Here is a 27240-nt window from a genome sequence, read left to right on the forward strand (position 1 = left end):
GGTTGATCATGTATTTAGAAATGAGTGGGAGACATATACAAGGTATCAGTTATCCAGCTGAGAACATCTGACATTCCCAGTGACTCTTGACCTTTCATGCCTGATAGTGAAGAGAGCTGTTAGTGCCGTCAGGAAGCACACACACGAGCACGCACATGCACACAGGCACACACATGCACACACCTAATGCTGTTATAAAATACCTTTCATAGCGAGCCATTTAAGCTACCAAGTAATCATGGCAGTTAAAATAACATATTTTTTTAAAAGACCAGAAGTTGTGTCTCCTCCTTAGATTTATAGTTTTGATAAAATGCTATTTTGTTTTTTAGTCCTTCCAGTACAACTTATGGAAGATAATGATAGGTTGCAGTTTTGAATCCATTTAGTTTTCTTTCCTCTGAATAATCCTATTTGACAGGCTCCCCTCTGCCCCTTTTTCTTGTCATTAAGAACAGCCTCAGTGTGGTCTGAGTAAAAAGTAGATTAATTGTATAGCTGTAGGAACATGACTGCTGTGTTCTGAGAGGTAAAGAAGGAAATTTCGGAAAGGGATCTGTCTTTAGCAGGAGTAAGTACACCTAAAACACGTCTGAGCTATAAGGTAAGAGTCATCCATTTGTATCATATTAGTGGAATATTACATGCCATGACTTCATTTGTAGTTTGAAATACAGACAGGTACTGTTCAAACCTTTTGGTCAGGATCTCAGTCTTCCCAGAATTCTGTTTTGCCTTATCTTTTGGAAAGTGACAAGAGCAGTAAATACTTATCATCTTGATAAGTTGTCATTCTTTTAATGTTTGTTTGTTTGTTTATTTATTTATTTAGTGCAAGCAGGGGAGGGGCAGAGAGAGAGAGAGAGAGAGAGAATTTTAACCAGGCTTAGCGCTGTCAGCACAGAGCTGGACACTGGGCTCGATCTCATGAACCGTGAGATCATGACCTGAGCCAAAATCAAGAATCTGATGCTTAACCAACTGAGCCACCCAGGCACCCCCCAAAATTGCCATTTTTAATGCAGTTTTTAATTTGGAATTGACAAATATTTTAACATCTTACACAATTATGGTGTATTCATTCCCAAAAGTTATCCAAAAAGACCATTTCTCATAGGAAATATATGTTTTTTCCATTTCAAAAGAAAATGTAAAAGAACAATTTTGAGATGAATTAGTTGATTACAACGGGTGTATGCATTTTCACTATTTTCTCCACAAAGCTCCATTTGGGTTTATCTAACATTTCAGAGGGTTTGGAAGAGGCATGTGTTACTCCTGGTGAAAAAAAGCTATTATGGCATCTAGACTTTAAGTGGCTTGCCAAGATCACTAAGTCAAGCAGCGGGACTGAGGCTAAAATGAGAGGTTTCCTGCCTTCCAGATGGAAGCAGAATGAGATGAAACCTATATATCAGGTGTTTCTACACAGGAGGAGGGGAGAGACAATCCTTCAAGAGCAAGGGCCTCACCCTCTTTCCACAAGGCAGCTGAAATTTGACGTTCTTATTTGAGCCCAAGAAGGCAGGGAAAATTGCACTTTAAACAATCAGACTGCCTGTGAGAGAATAGCCTGGGATTTACGTCTTGAACAGGTGTTGCCCTCAGCAGCTTCTACCGCCTCTTCAGCACTGTCTGCAAAGGAGGAACTATCTCCAGGTGGAGGAACTTTAGACCTGTTGCTTTCCTCCCTCTTCCTTGAGGGTTGAATACTACTAGCACACCGGAACATGTTACCAACTTTTTTTTTTGAGGGGGTGGGTGGGTAGTGGTACTTTAGGGTGCAACGGAGTTTAACACAAATGTACAGACAAAGTCAGTTTTCCCAAGGCAGCCCTGGAGGGGGGTGGAGGGAGTGGTCCCAGTGATTTGAAAAGTGCTTACAGCTTGCCTGGCCCTCACTTACTCCCCGCCAGAGTCCTTGAGTCGGGAGGGAGCCATCACTCTGAAACCTGTGGTAAGAGACCACCCGGGGCAAGTGGTTGTTCAACAACTGAAAGAGAATAGAGAAGGATGAGGAGGGAGGGAGGTGCTGAAAGGGTCAAACAACAGAATCCCAGTGCTTGTGTAGCTGATCCCATCCCCCCCCCCCCCTGCTGAAATTGCATATCTACCTAGAAGGGCAATGACTAGATTCCTTTTGACCACACCTGGTTTCCAAAGATTAGAAAGGTAATTTAGGAGATAGGAAGTGTCTCTCTAAGGTTTGCTGGAAAATTCGATTCTGGTTAAGCAGCCTTCATTCAGTAGCTTCCTGTTGCCCATGCTGTAAGAGATTGGAGGAGGAAGCTACTGGGAGAAAGTGTAAAGCCTTTAACTCGATTTATAAAGCCCATCCCCCTCCTTACTTAGGTATTTCTCTAATTAACTCTCACCCTCAGTCATCCTTCCTTGCACACTCAGACACACTCACCGCTCCAAATTATTTGCAGTTTCCCAAACCTACTACGCTCCCTCCCTTCCTGGGGGTTATCTTCCCCAATCTGTCCTTGTTGGCCTGCAAATATCAACCAGTTTATCTTTCAAGATTTAGCTCAAGCTTCACCTCCTCTGCAAAGCTGAAGCTGGTCCCCACCACACCAATAAGACTAACCATTTTACTTTTACACCCCCATGTAGCTCAATTGATTATGCCTATTTCTTTACAAGTCCATCTTCCCTGGCTAGCTTGAGAGTGCCCCTGGGGTGGAGCCTAAGTCTTATCTTTCAGTCTCTTGAAACAACACTAGTGTCCCAGTATGTAAATATGTTTGTTGAATGAGTGGTGGTCAATATTCTCTGCTGTGTTCTGTCTTCCTAGAGAGAATAATTCATAGTTGCAGATTTTTAAGCAGTGGAGAATTTGGGAGAATGGCATGGAAGGATTGTGGAAACTCCCAAGTCCAGCTCTGATTTTCAGGCAAGTTTTTGTCAGGGTGGAACAAATTCACTGTGTGAGAAACATTCTGCTGATTATAATGAACTACATTTAAGTCAAGTCCTAGCTGTTTGGACTTGTTAGCTGAATACTAACTGTTTGGAAGCAATTTATTCTTTCTTTTTCTCCCTCTTTTTTTTTTTTTTTTTTTTTTTTTTTTATAATTCAGGGAAGTTTTAAGACAATATTGATGCCTGGATCCTACACTGTATATTCTGGTTGAATTGGCCTGGAGTAGGGCCTGGATTTGGGATTTTTAAGTTTACCAGGTGATTCTAACGTACAAACAGGCTTGAGAACCGCTACTTTAAGAGAACTTATCCAGGACTAGGGCTTACATAGCCTATGCATATTGACAATTACCAACTTTTTAGGTCCAACTTAAACCTAATGGATATCTTCACCTCTACATGTCCAAAAGCAAACACTTTCATGCATTAAAATAAATGGCATCTCCATTCTTCCAATGGCTCACACCAAAATCCTTGCAGCTGAGAAGATGAAAGAGTAAATTGAATGGTGGGGGAGGAAGCCAGATACATTTTAATGAGGACGAGGAAATCGCTGATGTAGTAGAATAAGGTAAATGCTGTAAGAATTATATAAAGACCTAAAAGTGTTCAAAGAATGAGAATTGTTCACGTGAGATAAGAGTCAGCAAAGACTTCAAGGAAGAAGTGATGTTTGAGGTTAGTTCTGAAGAACTAATAGCATCCCTATAGCCAGTAGGACTGAGGAAAACATTCCAGATAGAAAAACTATCTCGGCAACAGCACAGAACTGTGACAGGACCAAGAATGTTCACCAGTCTGGCACTGTAGGCTCATGGTAACATGGTAACATAGGCTATGTGTGTCCCAGGGGTCAGAAACAAATCTAGAAAGTCTGGTCTTTGTAGTTAGACAGGCCTGAGTTTGGACACTGGTGCTATGCCTCAATCACTGTCCAATTCAGGGTGAGTTACCTGACCACCCTCAGCCTCAGTTTACCCATTTCTAAACTTGATCTAATCATGCATTTCCTGGGATTGTTTTGAGATTATCTGTTCTGTAATAGTTGTTTAATAAATGGTAGGTATTATTATTTTGCAGAGATCTTGAATAACAGGATAAAAAGTTTGTGTGTTTTTTTTGTTTTTTTGAGTTTTTTTAGTGAGCTAAAGGAAGATTTGCAAAAGGTAACTACAATTGGAACAATCTGCCAGCCATATAAAGGGGGGAAAGAATGGGGAGAGGGAAGAAGCAGGAGAGAAGTTAGGAAGCTGTTTTGTAGTTAGTTAGGCAATCTGCAAACCTCAGGGTGATGCTACTTCATGGTCAGTTAATGATTTCAAAGTTTTATCTTTGAGTTTTCAGAATATACAGATCTTGTTTATTTTATTCCCATTGGGTTTTTCTACCAGCAGGTAAAAGGAAAATCAGCTGGAACTTCAATCAACCAATGTTACCATAAACAAAAGAAGAACTTACATATTTGGGGTTAATATGTGAAGGTAAGCATCTTTGAAAGATTTGGATGTAGCAGGCTAAAACTAACAACTTGAATTTAATATTTTACAGAGAGTATATGTTCCAATAATTCTTAACTTCCTTGCGTTCCAAACAATACAGCTGAGTCATTACAGTGTTCTAAGAGCTTCTATGTAAACACTTTTCTATCAGTTAATTTAAAAAGGCAGTAGGGCAGGGCTCATTTAGAATCAGAAGATTTGCCACTGACTTGCCCCATTGGACCTTGGGCAAGTCATGTGATTTCCCTGAATAACAGACTCCACATCTGTAATTTTGGAAAGGTAATTTATTTCCTGCCTCCTTCTCAGTGTTGTTGTAAGGATGAAATGAAGTAACTGATATAAGAATGCTTATGTTTTATAAGCCACAAGTGCAAAGGATTATTATTAAGACAAATCTGCATCCATTTCAATTAGACACAATCATCGTAAACTTCATTTGAAATGTTCCCGCTTTGTTTTCTTCCCTGTCCTTTGAAGATCTGCTTGGTTTGTCTTTAGGTTGGTGAACATTTTTACTTCCCTATGTTGACCACAGTTAATTTCGCATTTTTGGTGAAATGTCCAAAGTATAATTTCAAACTAAGTAGCCATTTCATCCTTTTGAATTTGTGTTGTCTGTCCTCCCCTGTGTTTTGGGATAAGTATGGGAGGGTTTGGTTTCAGACTTCGGTTATTTCGCTAAGGGCAATTTTGGAAGAGGAGAGGTTATTTTTCAGTCATTTAATAAAATAACTTCTTGTACAGCAAATTCTCTCTCATTAGGGGCTATGCTGTAGACTCCAGGGATGATTTAAGAGACTGAGTCAGCATCTTTATCTTGTGATGCATTGGAAGATGTGTTAGTTCCCCTCGGGAGAAAGAAGGGAAATTGAAAACAAAATCTTATTGCCCCCTTTTTGGTTAATTTCCTGTTTTTGCCAACAAAATGAAGCAGTTACTTCTGAAATATAGACACACAGATGAGAAAATGTGCGTAATTACTTAATAAGAGGGGAGACTTGCATAATTAAATGGAAATTCAATGCATTTTAAGGAAAGAGAAAGCATTCCAACTAAGTTTCTGGCAGATAATAATGAGGGAGAAAAATTAAAAACATTTGAGGCTCTGAAGTCACACTTCTGTTGATACATATGGCGTTAATGGATTTTGAGCTCCTCTGCCTCCTGGTAAGCAGATGGTTTGATACTTGTTCTAAAACTAGAGGTTAGATGGCTTGGTGGAAAAAAGCAATGACCTTTCAGCTCAAGTTTAGTTTTGGACCTAATGATTTGTGGATTTAACTGAGCCAAAGGATGAAGACAACAAACTTTTCAAACACATATTCTCCTGCTTAGTACTCTTTGAGATACCTAAACACGGACTGGGCTTGGAAAATAAGTCACACACAGTTGATCCTCTCCTCCTGGCTGAAGCTAAGTTTTGTAACAGTTATTTTTCTTATCTTATCCTGGGCACAAGGTTAAATCAGGGAATTGTTATCTCTCCTGGGATTACCTGCTCAAGTGTGTAAGATGCAAACAATAATAAGACCCTAAAAACATACACTGGTTCCTTGATAGGTTAACTAGAAAGTAATATTCCTGTAAGTAATTATGCTGCCATGGAAGTATAGTAATAGGCTTCCCCCTTGCCTCCCACCACGCACACATATTTTATTAGAACATTACTGGGCTCATTCCAAATCCTAACTAACTTAATTTAAAACTGTATGTTTTATACAGTGATCACATATATACATATATATATTTTTAAGTTAACTAACATCGGACCATCAGCTCATACGTTTTATGAATGGAAACAGCACTTCTCATTGATAAGCATAGCGTGCTTGTAAAAGAAGCTTAAACAACATTGACCCTCTGGGAAACAAATGTAGCCATTTTACTACTTTCCAGAAGTAGCCTGTTTAGAAAAGATCTAAGAAAATTACATATCTCTGCATTCAAGACTGGTGGCTGGAAGCTGAAATGTACATGGAAGACCAGAAAAGAAGGAGGAGCTGATCCTTTCCTTTTGGTCTTGCGGAGGCTCTAGGAGCCAACTAAGGGGACAGGATGCCCTAGATAGAGCCTAGAGAATTACATCAGGAAACACATTCTCACTCGGGCTCCCTGGGTGCCAGGATGCCAGGACTCTTTCAACACCAAACACAATAACTAAGAGACAACTCCATCTAAAGAAGGAACTCTCACCTTCTTTACTGTTTAGTGTTTACAGAACACCCTGGCGAAAATATATAATACCTAATTGATTGAATAAAATTATTTGAGTCAAGAGAAGATTGGATAGATAAAATGTATTATGAGGGAAACAGCATGTGCAGTAAGTGTAATTCATTTTTTTGTGTGTGAACAATAGTTCTCTAAATGTACATAAGAAAGACTACAACGAGGCATTCAAACAAACAAACAATAAGGAGGAGGGAATACAGACGATTTTCATTTTCTTTTGAATTAATATGCATTTTCAAACAATCATATATTACTTTTAGAATAAGAAAAAAGTTCTTAAAATGACTTATGGGAAGAAAACTTCAAGTTATGAAAGCATGGGACAATAATTATTACTTAGACTAGTAAATAAATCTTTAGATTTAAGGGAATAGAAAGCAATTAAAATGTAGACATAAAGAACACAGTATTTATATTTCCTTTCATATCCTGGAACAATACATATTTGACAAATGAAATATTTAGCTAGGTTAGGCTGTATATATTCAAAGAATCCTGTAATATAGAATGATTAACTGAAGAGTATTACACTAAGCAAAAAAACCCAATTCATATGCATATCATCTTATATAAGAATAAGTTAGTTTTGAAAAATAAAAACTGGTCCTTATCTCTCTGAAATAACTCAGAACTTGAACTGAGAAGTATTGCCATTAATAGCTAGAATATGCTGAGACCAAAAACCCTCAGAAACCACAAGGATTAAAGAAAATTATAATGTGCAGTGATGGAGAGGATATTGGGAAACAGGCTCTCACACATGTTACTGTTGGAAATATGTTTTTACCACACTAAAGGGCTGCCTGGCAATACTCTTCAAAAATCTTAACATTGTGGTATCTTTACAACCAGCATTTCTGTTTCTAGGAACTTATCCCACAGATTGTATAAGAATATGAACAAGCCAATAGGGATGCTGATAACAACCTTGTCTATGACAGTGAGGAGTTAGAATTAGCTTAAATGTCTCATAGATGACTTTTTTTTTTTTTTTTTTTTTTTTTGCTTTCATCCTTGGTCAAGTCATAGTAAGCCATCTGATAGTATACCATAGAGCCATTAATAAGAGTTGGTGCACGATTGTATCTAATAAACACAATGCTGAACAAAATAAGCCAGATGCAAAAGAGCATATATATCATTTATATCTAGCTCAAATGAGGCAAAAATAACTACTGCTTAACTTTTACAGTGCATCATGACTGCAGGTGAGCGCAGGAGTTCTATCAATGCTGGTTTCTTGGTCTCAGACTGATACATAAGGATGTTCACTTCGTGAATGTTCATCAAACCTCATGATTGTTTACTTTTATGCATGTCTTTCAGTCTTATCAGAAGAAAGTTCGTAAGAAGTACTAATTGCATAGAAAGAAGTTCAGCTTATAGGACTGATATAAAAAATATTAGAAAAATCCTTTTCTGTCGTAAAGGATTTTATAGACAAATAAATGGATGGATGTTTACCATGTAGCATTGGTGGATATCTCTGAGTGATGGGTTTAAGAGATGATTTTAATTTCAATGTTTTAAGTTTTAATATATTCTTAAATTGTTAAATTACATGCCTATTTTGTACAAGAGAAAAGTCATAAAAATATCATTATGAAAACCAGGAAAGTATGTGTAAGTTTGTTGAAACAGAGAACAGAATTAACAAGAATATGTGGATAGTAGGACCTAGAGAAAGAGTTGCTATAGATCAGTTACAATTTAGTAACCTGGCATTTTACAAAGCCTTTATTCAGAAAGAGAATACTTTCATTCTGAAAACACATAACATGTAGCTTCAAACTGAAGGTAGGATATTAAAATTCTAACACAAGTATATAATAACTAACTCTGCCCCACTAATTTGTTAGGTGATACAGAGCAGTCTGGATTTCAGTTGTCCTCTCTGTAAAATGGGTTTAATGATACCTTGTCTGCATCCTCCCAAGGGTATTTTCAGAATAAGTGATATAAAGATATATCAAGAGCTTTGAACTTTTCAGAGATCTTGGTTCAAGGCATTATTACAAGGGGAGTTTATGAAAAAATATGGGGTTTGATTCACTTGAAAACTTTGTGAACTGTGTGAAACTATATATTAGAAAGATCTTAGGATAACACCATATTGAGACTTCTTTTTTTTTTTAACATTTATTTATTTATGAGAGACAGAGGATGAGCAGGGGAGGGGCAGACAGAGAGGAAGACACAGAATCTGAAGCAGGCTCCAGGCTCTGAGCTGTCAGCACAGAGTCTGGCATGGGGCTTGAACCCACGAGCCATGTGATCATGACCTGAGCCAAAGTCAGGTCACTTAACGGACTGAGCCACCCAGGCACCCCACCATATTGAGACTTCTGTACAAGAACATTTTTATAAAGAAAAAAAAATGAACATAAATTAACCTATTTTCAGCTTGAGAAAAGTAGAGCCCTTTTACAGATCCGAATTATTTAAAAAATTGGATGATAACACTAATTCTATGATTCTTGTAATCAACTGACTATTTCCTACTAGACAGAGATAAAGACGAATCCTTTACCCCAGAAAACACATTTGCCTCAGTTCCTGTTGGAATCTTATATATCTTCTTATTGCCTGTTGTCTTTAATTTCAGACACATGGTCTTCTAGGATTGATTAGATAAACACTAAAGAGCTGACAAATAAAATAGTCTGAAGCCTAGAAACTTCCCTCTCTACCCTGACTCCTAACCCACCTCCATTCGATGGTCTTTATTTCATTACCTAAGGGGCTTGGTGTTGATATGCACTTAATATTTTACAATGAAATCTCTTTTGAGCTGCCACTTTTATTTAGCAAATAGTGTCTCTATTGTTTGCCCATATCCACTTTGTGCAGAAGGCAAAGCCATGTCTATGGCATTCATTCAGTCTAGTGGCTCATTGAAATGGATTTCGTCAAATCGTTGTAATAACCCCAGCAAATATATCTCTGCAGCATTCTCTAGAGCAGTGACTCCAAAGTGTGGTCCTTGGACCAGCAGCAGCTGCATCTGGGAACTTGGTAGAAATGGAAGTTATTGGGCCCCGCTTCAGACCTACTGAGTCATAAACTTGAGAGGTGCTGTCCAGCAATCTGTACTTTAACAAACTCTCCAAGGTAATTTTGATGCATGAAAAGTTTGAGAACAGCTGCCCTACAGGAATTATAGGTGCCTATAATTATATATAATCATGTAATTATAATAGAGGCGCCTAGAGGCAAAGTATGCTCCCTCCAGGGATGTGATGAAAATTACCAGTATACACCGGCTTACTTTGAAAACAACATTGAAATCTCAAGATAGCTTTTTATCATAAAAACACGTGGTAGTACCAGCAGACTCACTTTGCAGCCGTTTGACCATTTTTCAGCTCACCACTATGGTAGATCAGAACTATTCCCAATTTACAGACAAAATAAAATCAGGGCAGGGAAAAGACTCTTAGAAGTTTGGCACAGCTTAGCATCCTCTGAGTTTTTCTGTGAATTGGAGTAGAGATGGCTGTTACATCGCCTTTTCAAACCCTTCTCCATGGCAAAACAGAGACTGAAAGCCTGAATACTGGCCTTATTTCCACCAGTAAGTCATCCTGGTCTTTGAAGTGCGATTCAGATATATGAAATTCCTGAAGAATGGAAGATCTGTACTACGAAATTGTCTGTTCCCCGTTCAGTGTCTTAACCTAACCACCTCCATCTGTATCAGTGAGATTTGGTTTGCCTAGAATTTCCTGGAAACCAGTCACAGAAAAAGGCCTCTTCTCTCTAAAGTAAACTCAGTTTACACATTATATGATTGCTCCTTGTCTTACAAAGGATGTATAAGGTAAAACCAGAAGAGACATGACATGAGAAACACTATTATTCCTACTGAAAAAACTTTTGCATTGAAAGAATACCATCTAACTGACTCATCTCTTTACTAACTTTAACTTACTTTTCCTATCATATAAAGATTTTGATGTACTAGAGGCCATACCCAATACCCTGGATTTGATCATCTGCCTCTTATTTAAATAGAATTGTGTAAACTGAATAACAGTGGGGGATATAAAAGGATTAATCTCTACTCTGAATTTGTAAACAACTTCTAAACAAAATCTCTATCTTGACTCTGGTGAAGAATCAGTATAGTAACTGTTTTCCTAACAAAGATATACCTAGGTAATAGCTTAAAATTTTTAATAATGAATTAATTCTAGAAAGTCATAAAAACAGTGCTAAGGCTCTGCAACAGTTACTTAATTGTCTGAGCCTTGGTTGTCTCGTCTGTAAAAGGGAATAACAGGATAGTTGTTAGCATGAATGAGATAATTCACGTAAGTTGCTTAGGACAGTGCCTATCATGTAGTAAGCGCTCGAAACGTTAGCTGCAATTGTTATTGCTGTAACTGTCAATGCTGTTCTATTCTGATTTCAGATTAAATTAACTAAAAAACAAAAACTATTCTTAAGCCCTTGGAATAATCACTTTTAAATTCATGGACATATATAGGTCATATTTAAAACAGAAAAGCTGGGAAAGGGTTATCCATAAGGTATTTGGCATTTATCCAGGTGGCCCCTGATGTGAAGAACTCTTATTTGGTCTGGGAAATCTATAGCAAGAGGACAATGGTCCTAGGATAGAGTAGCATGACAAAATCTCTTTTTCCTAATTCAGTATCATTCTGTAATGAGGTCCCTGTTATCAAAATAATGCACAGATACATTTTAGTTTTTTTAAAAAAAATTTTTTTAACGTTTATTTATTTTTGAGACAGAGAGAGACAGAGCATGAATGGGGGAGGGTCAGAGAGAGGGAGACACAGAATCCGAAACAGGCTCCAGGCTCTGAGCTGTCAGCACAGAGCCCGACGCGGGCTCGAACTCACAGACAGCGAGATCATGACCTGAGCCGAAGTTGGCCGCTTAACCGACTGAGCCACCCAGTCGCCCCCATTTTAGTTTGAATAGAATTAAAATGCACACATTAGAAAGGAAACTAAAGGAAGAAAAGAAGCCCCTTTTTACAGCTTGTCTCAGTTAATCCATATAAGAATATTGAAATATGTTTTGTGTGTGGGTGTGCACGTGTATGTATGCACGCACACACATGCAGTTTTATAGATGAGAGAACTGGAGTGCCGAGAGATTAAGGACAGGAGGGGCAGAAACCATACAGAGAACTCACTAGACATCTGGGAAACAAGCATACCTTTTAGAAGGAAACCTGTCCTGTGCTTGGAACAATTTCACATTTCACAACCAAAGAAAAGCTCTTTTTTTTTTCCCCTTTCTTTCCTTCTTCTACCCACCCCCTACCTCTCTCTTTCTTTCCTTAATTTTTTGTAATGCTTATTTATTTGAGAGAGAGAGAGAGAGAGAGAGAGAGAGAGAGAGAGAGAGAGAGAATGAGTGGGGGAGGGGCAGAGAGAGAGGGAAGCACAGAATTTGAAGCAGGCTCCAGGCTCTGAGCCGGCAGCACAGAGCCTGGCATGGGGCTTGAACTCCAGAACCATGAGATCATAACCTGAGCCCAAGTCAGATGCTTAATCAAATGAGCCACCCAGGTGTCCCTCTTACTTTCTTTTTTAAATAGATGATAAGTTGGGAGGCTGGGGGGCTCAGTCAGTTAAGCATGGGACCCTTGATTTCCTTCGGGTCATATCATGGTTCATGGGTTTGAGCCCCTTGTTGGGGCTCTGTGCTGACAGTGCAGAACCTGTTTGGGATTCTCTCCTTCTCTGTCCCTGCCCCGTACAAAATAAATAAACATTAAAAAAGTAGGTGATAAGTAAAACTTTAAAACCTACCATTCAGACCTCCCTGCCAGCATATCACAAACTGATCTCCAGGATTTACTGATCTTGAATTCTAGAAAGGTTTTAAGGCAATGCACATTTCCTAACTTTGAAGTCTGAGGATAAACAGCTTGGCTCAGGCATATTCTAATTTGGCACTCAGAGTGCACATTCCTGGGTCCAAGTCTTGGCTTTTCTCTACTCCTGACTGGGCACTGAAATATTTAATGTATTAACATAGGATGCAGATAATTGGGTGGGTAGGAAAACATGCCGAATTAGAAGGTATTACCTAACTGTTATTTCTTGTTATATTTTACAACCTGAAAATCTTAGTAAGTGATACTGGTTGATTTCTGAAAGAGGAATCTTTGAAAGATGTTATTATATAGACCTTTGGTACGTCCGATGTTATAGTTTTAGTGATCTCTGTTTTTCAGACAATAAGCATTCAGTAAGAGTACCACATGTATATCCTATAGTCTAAGTACCAAACAAATATGTACTCAGCCAGTCAGAAGCCTAATACAGAGTTTTAGCCTTAGTTATGGACTGAAATTAATGGTAGTAACTATAAACAGTGACAGATTGGATGGCAAACCATCTACAGTCTCAATTTGCAATTTTATTTTTGGCAGAACTCATAGGTTTTATGACCAACAATATATTGCAATCCAAGGGAAAAAATGGAAGCATTATGAGCCATTTTCAAAGGCTGTCTCACAAAATGCATGCTGTAATTACTGGACTGAAGAGAATGATTCCTTCCTGATATGACAAGGTAGGGGCTGTTTATAATGTTGCTGTTATTATTTGAAAGACAGGAAGTATATATAATATTGCATCTTCCAAAAGGGAGCAATGTGAAAGCTGTGTGTTTGGATATAGCCAAAAGTTTGCCTAGTACCATTCAGAATTAACAACAGACACCCCAAAAAGGAAATTCTGTTTCAGGGAGTGGCTCAAACATCAAATGTTTAACAAAGGTGTAGTTTTGATTCATAAACACGGTTTGAGGGAATACTGATATAAAATAACTGAAGATAAGACAGATCACAGCAGATTTATTTTCAATTCTTCAAGCTTAAACTCCGGGTTAGTACATTTAAAATTTTACATTGAGCTACAGACACGTACAAATTTACTCTTCCATATTTTAATCATATAAGCTGTGAATTCATGAGTTATTGAAATGAAACACCACTGGTTGCACTCTTATTTACTGTTTTCTGGTAGGATTACAGTGATATTCAAGGATTAGCTCAGATCTGTAAATAAAATTAAGCAATATCTACACACAGATCCCCATTCTCTTGTTTTACTTCACTTAATTATTCTTAGGTCCCAGTTAGATTGGCAATGTGGGAAGTACTTCTATTCAGAAACATTTCCACGAAAAACTCACAGACAGCAAATATCTCAGAGATAAATTTCCCACAAATTGCAAATCTGATTGTATTTGGAGGGTAAAAACAAAAACAAAACAAAATAAAAAAGTCTGATTGACATTTTTGTATGACAAGTGTAGAATATGAAAAGCAGAAAGAATTTTCAAGTTTGGTGAAAAGTTAATTTCATGTAAAACTTAAAAGGCAACACAGAAAGTGAGATATGCTTTTATTTGTAACCAAACCCTTAACTAATTTCTACTCCAAATGATTCATTTCACATCTCACTTTTTTTTTACTGTCTATCAAATCACCTTGTTTTATTTTCTTCTCAGCACTTATCACCATCTAAAATTATCTCTGTGATATCTTTACTTGTTAATTAGCAATTGACCTTGCCAGCTTTATTCACAAATGAATCCCTAGCATCCCGCACAGTAACTGATACACAGGACCTCAAAAATATCATAACATTAAACTTATAATTAAACATCAGTGGGGCATTCTCTTTAGATGTCTAGTCTCCGAAAGTTTTACAGATTCCATTCTAAACTTTTTTTTTTCTTTTTTTAACTTCTTTCTTTTTCTCACTGTCTCTTTCTGGCTAGGAAGAAGAAGAAACATTTTGTTGTGAATGTTGAATGAAAAGTGTTCCTTGATCTGAAAATTTAAGAATAGGCCACAGAAACATGGGCTTCTATTTACAGATCATAGAGCCTATGAAAAGATACATATTGTTACATTATTTCCACAAAACAAAACCGAAACAGACAATAGCCAGGCTTCTATTTAGGTAAGCCACTGGAAAGTTTGACTTCTTCAAAAATCTGAAATCCAACTGCAGGTATGGATTCTGATTAAATACACATGTTATAAAATAAGCAGATTGTAACTGTACTTCTGTCTTTTGAATAGCAGTTCAGGAGAGGGGCTAAAACATGGGCTCATTTGACTCCTGGCCTTTCTGTTCGGTAGCTATGTAATTTTAGGGAAGTTAAACAACCTCTTTGTGCTTAGGTTTCCTTATCTGTGTTATGGAGATAATAATGGAAGTTTCTTTTTAGGGTTGTAAAGATTAAAGGCGTTAATACATGTTGAATCTTTGGAAAAGTGCATGGCATACAGAGTGTGCTTAAAGTTTTCTATTATTATCTATTCCAAGATAAAGTATCCAGAGTGGTATCAGTAGTACAAAATTATTTACCCTAACAAATATCAAATTGTCTTCTTAGAGAAACTTCAGACCAAGAGTAGTTAAGAGCTTTTAACACGCATTACCTGGTCACCATCTACAGGCCAAACAGACCCACATTTCTCAGACTGAGACTCATTTCAGGGAATAACTAATATTGGATAACTAATGTTAGTTGGGTGACAAATGACAGTATTTCTAACTTTTTCGGTTGCTAGGAGGATTTAATAGCGTCTTCCAAGGCAAAGTCATAGAAAGATAGTAAAAAGGGAGGTTTGAACACTAAACCAAGATTTGTGGAGTCTCCCTTTCTGGCTACTGTCTTCTAAGGTAGACCTGAGCAAACAGAAAAAAATCGCATCTACCCTATCAAGTCTCCATGTCGAGGTATCATATGAGGTATCATATGTCCTTCCTAGTAAAGGATCGTTCAACTCTGGTGTCACCTGAATATGCTAACATGCAGATCTGAATCCTTTCTTATTCAACAAAGACTTATTAAGTGGCTACTTAATGTGCCAGGTTTAGTGCCCAGCTCTGGTTCTAGCCCTGGAAACAAAACAAACCCCAAATATCAAGCCTCTCTACTACTGTTTAACAGCTTAGAATGTAGTCAGATAGAGATGAGCAGTGGGCACATATGAGCCAAAACGAATCCAGTTCTGGGAGAAGTAGGGGCTTTTGATTTCAGAAATAAGAAATGGCAGTTCAGTAAGCTTAGTAAGGAGGCAGGAGGGGGAAAACTGTTGTCAGCAGAAGGAAGAACACAGAAAAAGCTCAGAGGCCAGATGCAGCAAGGTGGGTTCTGGAACTGCAAGTAATTCAGATATTCAGGACTCCAGTAGAGACTCATGATTCTCGTTACATAACTGAGCCTCCTGAGGAGTTGGGTTTTTCTCCCTCTGGTCTTTCTTTCTTTCCCTTTCTTCCTCCCTCCCTCCCCACTTGCTTGCTTGCTTGCTTTCTCTCTCTCTCTCTCTCTTTCCCTTCTCTCCCTCCCTCCTCCCTTCCTTCCTTTCTTTCTTCCTTCCTACCTTTCTCCCCCTCCCTCTCTCTCTTTTTTTTTTTTTTTTACCTTTCTCTTCCTCCCTCACTTCTTTACTTTTCTCTCTTTTTCCTTCTTTCCTTCCCTCCTTCCTTCCTTCTTTCCCTCCTTTCATACTAAAACCCTCTTTGGATTCTTTCCCCTTTGCTCTCAAAGATTTTAAAGTAATGGGTCAAGGGGTAGTGCACATGCATTGGTATTTTTAAATGCATCCTAGGTGATGCTGCAGTACAAGCAAATGAAAACAACAGAAGGTGGTATCAGGCAGAAGGCTGACTTTAACTAGTACAGACTGTGCCTTGAACCATCTCTAGAGCAATAGGATGACCTTGAAGAGTTTCATGCATGGGTGGGATATACTCAGAAATCCACTTTGACAAAATTACTCCTGCAGACCTGTGGGCTGAAGAGGAATGAAACAGAGGCAGAGGCCACTTAAGAGGCTCATGTGGTAATCCAGATTACTGCCTATGGCTTTCCTGGTTATTTCTTCACCCTGGCCTCAAGTGGAGGAGCGTCCTTTCAAAAAACACATAGGCTATCCTTAAGTGCTCAAACGTGAGGGGAAGCCACTGAACTATGAACCCTCACAAAGCACAGGGGCAGTCATTCAAACAGGGGTTCATAGCTCTAATGGGTTTCAGCCGTCTACCGACTCCCAAAAATTGTGTGCAAACTTTTGACTTTTCTGGGCATGTGTGTTTTTCTAAGAGTGGGTCCACACTGTTCATCAGCTCTGCACAGGCTTATATGATCCCACAAGTCAACAGCACATGAGGAAGGAGCATGTAGGGCCCTGCTGTGGATGAGATGGGCTTATTTAGAAATTAGAAATTCTCTTCCCAATACAGCCGATCTAATGTATGGGTATTTTAAAAACTGTCTCTTAACTTGAATTCTCCTGTGGTTTCTAAACTGAAAAAGCATCAGAATCATCCAGGGAGATCATGAGAAGTATAGAGTTACAAAATTCATCTAAGAATTATTGAATAAGGACCTATAGGGGAGGACTGGAGTGATTTGAATAGGTAGCCAGGTTTGGGAACCGCTGAGATGCTTTTGTACTTACAGAAATAGTTACTTATGGTCTCTATTATCTTGCCTTTATTGTTATACATCTTCATTATTTATGCACACAAACTGAACCAGGAGCTTTTTAAAAAATAATACAACATCAGTAGTAATAGTAGTAATAATAAATAAATAAATAAATAAATAAATAAATAAAATACTATCACATTACTAATTCTATAACTCTCCATATATGGGAGCATATTGATAACCCGCTTTATAATTCTGAAGAATTTTTTGAGTTGGAAGGTTTTTATTGTTTTGTCTTCATCTCTGTCTCCCCTCTCTCTAGCAAGAATTGCCATCCAATCCTTTTCTATTAGTACTGTTATCTACTTAAGATTTTGGTGCCAAGGTGAAAATCATTCTAAATTGCCTTATCTCAGCACTTGAAATAAATGGATACTGTTTTTAAGAAAGAGGCTTCCTGGTTTGAGGAAATTATTTTTGCTCTCCTATGAATCTGGCCCTCCCATGAATAGCCTTCTTATTTTCCTCTCCTTATGCTTAACTGCTCCACATCTGGTATCCAGTACAAGGCAGAAACAGCATGTTATCAACCACAAGAAGAAAGAAACATAAGGCTCTTAGAAATCTTGGATCTCATTTATGGCACTATTGAAGGCGGACTCTGGAGTCTCTGAAAAGCTTTAGATGATTAAAAATGAAATGTAAGAATGCGTTGTCCTGGACAATTATGAAGGCAGAAAGGAAACCTTTTGTATGTGGTGGGGCTACTGTTATCTCCAAGGACAGCTTGGAATAGCAGCAGGAACGTTATGATATTCAGAAGGGCTGATTATGTAGGATTGATACAGTTTGTGGTATTATTTCTTGTTCTACCAGATTTACTAATAGAAATTTGACATAGTTAAGTATTCTAAATCACAGCAACACACTTGCTGTTTTGATGCACAACTTTCTAAAAGAAATACTTTGAATAAGTTCCACAAAAATCATCCAATCTGGAAAAATCTAGGTTTTTGAAAATTGGTTTTTTTTTTTTTAAAGATGTCTAAATTTTTAAGTCATCTCTACAGCCAGTGTGAGGCTCCACATAACAACCCTGAGATCAAAAGTTGCTCACTCTTCTGCCTGAGCCAGCCGGGCGCCCCTAACGATGGTTTTATTGGGACTCGGGTTAGAATCTTCTGGCAAGTTTTGCTTTATACCTACTTCCCATTTTGTATTTTTTCTCCTGCTTCCTCTCAGGTTGCTTTTCCCCATATTTCTATATCTCACTGTAATCCTTCTTCTCTTCTGTGGCTTATCCCGCTTTCTGTCTGAGTTCAGCACCCATAGCTCTATGGAGCTTGGCAGAGGCTCTCGGGAGAAAGAATGCTGTGTGCTCCTTCTATAAGAACAGCCACGAGAAAGGAACGACCAGGACTTTGAAGGGAGATAGTCTGTATGTGCACTTTTCAATGTTTTACTTCCTGTGCCCTCCCTATTGTCATTGCCTTGCATTATAGGACTTATCTTCCTATTTTTTTTTTTTCTTATTTAATGTGTAATTTCTTATTGTTGTGGTAGTCACAAGGTATCAGACTCTTTTAGGTTTAGTCTTTGCTCTCAACCTAAAATACTATCAGGTAAGGAAATCAAGTCTGGCTCTAGAAGCCTGACAATTTGGTAATTTGCCTGAAAAAAATGTACTCCACATCCCAAGTGTACTTCACGTCTGTGTGCAAATCTTTCCTCTTCCTGCATTTAGGATCACCCTGTGAGAGAAGGACCTAAACCCTGTGGTTTAAGGACTGCCCAGTGCAAAAAGGCTTTTCTCATAGCAGTGGTTCTCAGTGGGTTGATTTTGTCCTTACCTCTTGCCCTGAGACATTTGACAATATCTGGAGACATGTTTAGCCGTCAAAACTGAAGGAGTGCTACTGGCAGGGAACAGGTGGAAGCCAGGAATGCTGCTGAACACCCCACAACACACCCCAGGAGCTCCCCCCTTAACCCTCTGCCACTGAACAAAAAACGGCCAAGCCAAAATATCAATAGCAATGAGGTTGAGAAACCAACTCTGTTCTCGACTTTGACCAAGAACGGGCCCTGTTAACAAGCCCTGCTTGATCCATGGGCAGCAATAGGAAAATGTGTTCATGAGACCTGATGCTGAGTCACTGGTGATACTTGTGTGAACTTTGGGAAAACTGGCTGCGCTTGTTAGACTTGATGGGTGTGTATGTGTCTGCCAGACACTTGGTTTGTTTGTAATGGAAAGTGAAATGGAGGCTCTTAAGCAGGGGTTGGGGCGGTTGGAGCACAATCTATTTAAAGACAGTAGACATGTCTACGGCCATACCACCCTGAACGCACCCGATCTCGTCTAAAGACAGTAGACATACTGCCCTTCCATTGGTCTGCTTTTGGTTGGTCGGGGGCTTGAGCAAATCACCCCTTGGGGCCTCCATTCTCTTATCTATCAAATAAGGATTTGAACTAGCTTGTTGCTCTCTGTTCCACAATTGTAGAATGAATGAAAAAATTACCTCACAATTAAATGGAACTATTTAATATAATTTAGACCGGGCATCTCCTTAATCTGTAGTTCCCTAATTTATTTTGTCATCAAAAATGAGGGTCATCTTTAAATATCTGTACTCAAGATTTATTGTGTCAAATCTGTACTCAAGATTTATTTTATATTCTAGGAAGACAGAGTATCCATTGGTGTTTAAAGGTTGCCCATCTGTGATGTGCTTCTTATAGAAAAATCTAGTTTGTCTAGCTACTTGTTTTACCACTTACCTTGAAGAACTGTCAGTGTTGCTCCACCAGAACTACACCCACCTGGCTGACCACTAAAGCTCCCTGGAAAAGATAGTACCGTAGAATCAGGCCTGAGGAGAGAGCCGTTGGGAATTGTGGCCTGTAATGACCTCAGTCTTTATGCAGTACCACACCCTTTTCTGAAAACTCCCTGGATCAATGGAGCATTGGTCTGACTCATCAGTGCCCAGAAGTATGTAAGATGGGAAGAGGAAATGAAAAGGAAACAGGCTCAAATAGTTGCTGAATGGTCAGCATATAGCATATTTTACAAAAGTTATCTGATTTAATCATCACAAATACCTGACACAGGGGATTATGTTAACATCCCTTTACCTGATATGAAACTAAAGCTCAAGAAAAGCTGATCTATTTACAAGCTATAGAAAACTGACTCAAGGGGATATAAGTAATAAAATTAATTCATTGGGTCGTATAGCCAAGAAGTCTAGAGGTAGAAGTGGAGCTTGTTCCAAAGCCTTAAGATATATCACCGCTGTCCCAGTTTCTATTTCTCCTTTGTGTTTTCTCAAGTCTTGGTTTTGGCTTTAGGCAATTCTGTGCCTCCCAGAAGCCCTAGGTTCTCCCAGCAGGACCTCATACCTCATTGCTGGAGTAGACTGGAGTGCCTGCACAAGCCCTCTTCACTCTTTGGATTCACTCTTTCTCAATGGCTCTTGTCAAGTCACACATTTTTCCCAGAACTAAACACTCTGTTGAGGAGGGTGAGTTGGTACTGGGAAATGATGCCTGGAGTTTCTCATACAAAAATTATTTTATTTTATTTTATTTTATTTTATTTTATTTTATTTATTATTTTTAGAGAGAGAGAGTCAGGAAAGGGCAGAGAGAGAGAGAGAGAGAGAAAGAGAGAGAGAATATCAAGCAGGCTCCACACTGTCAGCACAGAGCCCTATGTGGGGCTCAAACTCATGAACCATGAAATCATGACATGATGTAAGCCAAAATCAAGGGTTGGGTGCTTAACTGAGCCACCCAGGTGCCCTACAAAAATAATTTTTAAAACAAATCTAAAATCCAAGTTGGAACTCAAGTATCAAACAAAAAATTTATTGTCAGAATCTGGGCGGCTAAGCTTTAATTCCCAATCACGCTCTAGAACCTCTTGAGATTTTTATTAGTAATTTAGAGTTTATTATTTAGTGATATTTTGAAGTTGGTCTAGATAAGGTATAGAGACTAAACAACCTTTCCACTAGTGTAATTTTTGTTCACTGCTTATATTACTGGATATATTTCTCTCCCTGATTGGTGGAAGTCCTCATGAAAAGATAAGCAAGACAGATTAATTCCCTGTATCCAACACTCTGATCATCTTGGAAAGGGGTCATAAGAAAGAATCGGAAAGATCTCTAGATCCATCCTGGTATCTTTTGCTGCTACCCATCTTCCCAGTTTCCAAACATGACTCCTTTGTTTTCAACTATGAGTTATTTCATCATTATTCATATGACGATTTCTAAAGCAGTTTGAGTCAATTGCATAGGATTTAAAAATAACGAAGCTAACAATTTTAACAGGAAGACTATATTACTGTTCCTATTGCAGAGATTTTTCTCTCCATAATATAAAATGTAAACATCTTCAATTAAGAGAATTCATATGGGCTGAGGAAAATTGTCTGAGCAGCAGCCACTTATTCTGTAGAAACAAAGACCATGGAATGTGGATGTGAAACTTGTTTGTCCTCAAGAAGTGAAGAGAAATCAATAAAATTTATTCTGAAATGGAAGGATTTATATTAGTTGGATGTTTCAGCCTTTACTTGTGCAGATGCATATCAGGCAAAAACAGGTTTCTCATCCGTCACATAACTATCAATATGCCAAAACCATCTTTGATTATCCACAGCCCACCCGGATGGAAAATGCATTCCCCCTTTTTAAAAATTACTTGTTTTGCTAGGTCAGAAAACTAACGTTGAACAAAACAGTGCTTGTGAAGAAATTAGCTCAAAAATGTCAAATATTAATTTTTTGGTTTACCTCAGGCTACCTTTAGACCACAGGGTAGAAATGATTTAAAAAACAAAACAAGACCTCCTTTATAACATTAGATTTGAAAACAGAAAACAGACCACAATACTGAAACGATGGTGAATTCTCTTTATGGACTTATTTAGAATCACTTATTGTCTCTGGGCAGAAGTCAGAGTTGGCCTCCTGCTGATCCGTCTTTTCTTGGGTGCAGCTCAGGACATCACAGCTTGAGTGACCAAGAGGTAGATGGCATATTCAGAGAAGAGGGACTTTGGTAGCGAAAGGCCTCAAAATGAGGTCATGACCAGTCTGGATTTGTTGAAGGAACTTGAATGTTTAACCTAGGAAATGGCAAGACGTTGTTTCTTTCTCCAAATAACCCAGAGGTTTAACTTGACATAGAGAACTAAGTGCCCTATTCTGTGGATCCTTAGGGAAAACCAGAAGCAGTGAAAGGAGGCTCATGAAAGTGGCTAAGTACACAAATGATAGAGTCCAAAGTCAGGGTTCAAATACCTGTTCCACCACATACCAATTATCTAAGCTTGGCAAGATATTTGCCACTCTGAGCCTCAATTTCCCTGTCTGATAAGTAGGGAAAATAACAACTAACTTGGGGGGTTGTTATGATAATCAAATGAGTCAACAGTGTATGCATAGTGCAAAGTGTAGCAACTGGTATTAATAAGGGTTTAACAAATGGTGGCTGAATAGTTGCTTCATAAATCATCATCACACTGTTACTATTACTTGTCAGAAGTATCCAATGATAAAAATTCTTGCCTTTGGAAGCAGTAATTTCAGCTATCACTAGAAATATTCCTTACCTGGCAAATGGGCTTCAAGACTTGAAGTCACCTGATCTGGATTTAAATTGCAGTTCTAACATTTACTAGCTCTGTTACCTTGGATAAGGTATTTAATTTTCATGAGCCTCAGTTTTCTTGTCTTATATGATGATAATAACACCTCTTTCACAAATTTGCTTTTTTCCTGAGCGATAACTATAATAGTCAAAACAAGAGTATAATTTTTAGCATGTTCTTAGTTCCAGACACCATTCTAAATGCCTTCTATGCATTCGTTTAGGTAATCCTTTCAACAAAACTGGAGGAGCTTATGACTGTTATTCCCATTGTATAGATGAGGAAACTGAGGCACACAAAACTAAATCATTTCCCCAAGGTCACACAGCTAATAATAAAGGGTAGAACAGGAATCATGAGTCCAAGATGTCTGGCTCCTGGGACCATGTTCATGAGCATACCCAACACAGTGCTTTACATTGAACATATGTTTGTTAATTTCTTTCCCATGCACTGGAAGATCACTTAGCTGCCATAGCCATACAAAGGGTCAAACTTCCCAAGGGTGGTAATTCAAGAATCCAGACCTACCTTTCTTGAATGCCAATACATGAACTAGGGTCTGATTGCCAGTTCGTGAAAGATCACTTTGAACAGTGCTAACGGGAAGATTAAATCTAATGAATATGTTCAAAACCCGAGTGTAAGCCAATCCCACAGTCTCCAGATATTTTGGATAGCATAAATAAACAAACAGAAGCAGTGGCGTGTGGGTGGCTCAGTCAGTTAAGTATCTGACTTCAGCTCACAGCATGAGCTCATGGTCCGTGAGTTTGAGCCCCTCATTGGGCTCTCTGATGTCAGCACAGAGTCCACTTCAGATCCTCTGTCCCCTTCTGTCTTTCCCCCTCCCCTGCTCACTCTTTCTCTCAAAAACAAATAAACATTTAAAAGAAGCAAAGATGTAGGGCATATTGAGTGTAAAATAAATGGGTATGGAAACTCTACCTCTGCCTCAGGCATGCAAGGCTGCGCAATTTAGAAGGAGTAGGAGAATCAACATCTGGGTCCAGGGCAGATTTTGTCTGTGAAGAACATCCTTAATTACAGCATGTATACAATAGGAAAAAGGTGAGCTTTCAGCTCAGGGCATAATACTTAGGAAAGAAAAATAACTGGTTAGGAATAGGGATCAAAGACCCTGATTCAAGTCCTGTAAAAGGGGGCCCCCTGAAGGGCTCTTTTCCTATAGTTGAGTGACTGTGACACTGTGTGGAGTTGACAAAGAGCAAGATTGTGTGTGTGTGTGTGTGTGTGTGTGTGTGTACTCTCACACACATATATAAAGGCACATTAATTCATACACATACATATATATTTCAAGATCATACCCATAAAAATAATTTTAATAGATCATCTGTCAGTTATTCCTTAACTAATTATTTAGGCAAAAGATTTTCCTCCAAGTTTTAGTACAGAATACAGAAGGGGAGAAAAACTTTTGTGATCCTTCAGTTGGAATTTGATTCACAGCCAAATTAATTTCTCTTTCCAGTGTTTTGTTTTTCCCCCCTTCCCTGAACAGTGCTTGGGAAATGATGAATATTTTTTCGTGAGAGCAAACACACATATTTTGGTTCCCTAGATTCCAGCATGGCGTAAATACCTAAAGGAGATATCAGTATTGTGAAAACTCCAAAGTAGCTGGAAGGCAGACGTGCAATGGGGAATTTTCCAGAATGCTCTTTGACAGCAAGTTGTGGTGGAATGTTCAGCAGGGAGTAGAAGATGACATTTGGTAATTCTTTAATTCCCGAGAGAAGAGAATGACTCAAGTGTTTCTAAAGAAGCAGAACAGTGTATGTATGTATCAGAATAAGAGAAGGGCAAAATAAATAACTGCTTTTGTATAAGATAAAGGAATAGAAATGACTTATTGTGAAGGAAAGGCCTTTACAAAATTGTAGTGGACTTGAAAGACTATTTTTAAAATTTACTGTGAGTGCCAGATAATAATGAAAAACATCTGTGCATCTTTCCCCAAATAACAGATAAATAAAATAAAAAGTGAGCAGAGAGCAGAGATTTTGTCCCTTTTACACTGGGAAGAGTTACTGTTTTACTTGTGCATTTTCTCCTGCCAATTGGAAGGAAATAGATTCTTTGGGTGCCATCTAGTGGCTAAGTGAAGGAAGGCAACTAAAAGAGTTGGAATTTGTTTTATTTCCCACACAGGAAAAAAAATGAGTATAATGAAACAGGGATAAGGCATTAATTTGAATTAATTCTTTTTAAAGAAATCAACACTCATTAGTATAAGCAAGAATTTGGAGGTGATTTGGAGAAGGCAGGGACTTTTGCCTCTCAGTTTTTGCTCAATTCCCAGCACCTAGAAAGACATCCAGCACCCTGTATAAACATTATGTTAGCCTGTTTGAAACAAAATGAATAAATGGAGACAAACGTTATAGGATTTGAGAGACCATGTATATCTTGTTCTGCATAGATATTTCACCTCCCCAGATTTTTTAAAGGGATGGTGCAACTTTTACAAATGATTTTAAATAACAAAATTAGAATTCTTTGCATTAAAGTATTGTTATTGTAGATTCTTCAAAATCATGTCAGGAATTCTTTGCAGAGTTTGAAATGGAATACAGCAAATCTAGACTATTAATCCCTAAAATTCATATTACTTGGCATTATCTGCTAATTTCTTTGTTTCTTTCTTTGTTTCTTTCTGTCTGTCTTTCATTTTGCACATTTTCAGGAATAGAAGGAGATTAATACACATTGTATCTCTCTGATGAGCTAGCTGTCTTGTTTATACATTAATTTATGTAATCTTCACAAAGAAGACAATTTGGTAGCTTAAAAACCTGAGGCTCAGAGGTTCAGTCAGAGTCCACCCAAGGTTTTTGGCTTGAAAGCTTGTCATTTTTGTACCATTGCCTGCATCCAAGAAGTTGGTTTAGAGTTGGACATGTAACCAGTTTATGGCCAATGACACAGAGAAGAGGTCTTCCAGAAAAGTTTCTCATCCATCCATCCATCCATCCATCCGTCCATCCAGAAAAACACTTTCTTTTCTGCTTCTTGACATTGGTTTCTGACAATGTGATGTCTGGAGCTGCTGCAGTCATCTTGTGGCCATGAGGGGAATGGCTTCACATATCAAAGGTGACAAAGTAAATAGATGAAAAAATGGGCATTTTTGACATTATAGGAGCAACTAAGCTAACCAACTCAGAGGCTGCTCTACCTTGAACTTCTTGTTACATGGATAATAAAGAACCTCCTTTCAAAAGCCATTGAGAGGTTATTTTTCTGTTACTTGCAGGTGAAAACATCTTCATTCAAACAGGCAAATGGAATAGAAGAGATAAATAATCAGAAATTGTTTAAACACTGTTAGAAAGGAGAATTAATACAAGTCTTGTCTTAATAAATCAGAGAGAGAATCCTGCATTTAAAAAAGTCAACAAATGACACATTGAAAAAAGTCCAACAGAATGTACTTGGTGAACTTTCAATTGTGGAGAAGCTACATTCCATACAGAGAACAATAAAAAGACAAGAAAACAGAAACCCTGAAACAGGCTCCAGGCTCTGAGCTGTCAGCACAGAGCCCGGGTGGGGCTCGATCTCACAAACCGCAAGATCATGACCTGAGCTGAAGTTGGACGCTTAACCGACTGAGCCATCCAGGTGTCCCAAGGATGCCCCTAATAGACTGTTCAAAACTAAGCTTTAATAACTTTCTCAAATGCTCTTTCATGCAAACAGAAAAATAAGTAAGCCAAACGTCAGCACACAGGATCCATATTGCAATAAGCATGCGGTTAATTGTAAGTGGTGCTCACATATTTTTATACAGTGATATAAATGTTAATCCAAATTCACTTTGTTTTTCCCATCTCAGTTTCCTGATTACAGAAGATGATTCCAAAAGTGAATTTTCCACACTGAATGGTGAGTTCCAATTACTACATGTATTTCCCACATAATTAAATGAAGTTACTTTTTAGCTGTCTACCTTCATTTTCTGGAAAACAAATCTAAGTATGAAACCACCCCCACCCCCGCCAAAAAAATAAAAACAAACACTTCTAATTGAAGTGAAAATTAAAAATAGGGGCACCTGGGTGGTTCAGTCGGTTGAGTGTTCGACTCATGAATTCAGGTCAGGTCATGATCCCAGGGTTGTGGGATCGAGCCCCATGTCAGGCTCTGCACTGAGCATGGAGCCTGCTTAAGATTCTCTCTCTCCCTCTCTTTCTCTCTCCCCCTCACTCTCTCCCTCTGCCCCTCTCCCCCATTGGTGTGCGGTCTCTTGGAAGTAAAAAAAAAAAAGTTTATTAAAAGAAATTCAGATAAAAGATGAAAATAAGTGAAATAGGGGGCACCTGGATGACTCAGTCAGTTAAGCCTCAGACTCTTGATTTCAGCTCAGATCATGATCTCCCAGTTTTGTGAGATCGAGCCCCATGTCATTCTCTTCCCACTGCTTGGGCTTCTCCCCCC

The 27240-nt window shown here is 38.4% G+C and overlaps 1 long non-coding RNA gene across 1 annotated transcript; it reads left to right on the forward strand.

The window, feature by feature from the left end:
• Positions 1 to 4316: 4316 nt before the first annotated feature.
• Positions 4317 to 27240, forward strand: LOC132683268 (uncharacterized). Its single transcript, XR_009612136.2, has 3 exons — positions 4317 to 4409; positions 13078 to 13220; positions 26639 to 27240. It is a non-coding gene; the product is annotated as an uncharacterized LOC132683268 (long non-coding RNA).

Source organism: Panthera onca, chromosome C2, assembly GCF_046562875.1.
Source record: "Panthera onca isolate mPanOnc1 chromosome C2, mPanOnc1 haplotype 2, whole genome shotgun sequence".
Lineage (NCBI taxonomy): Eukaryota > Metazoa > Chordata > Mammalia > Carnivora > Felidae > Panthera > Panthera onca.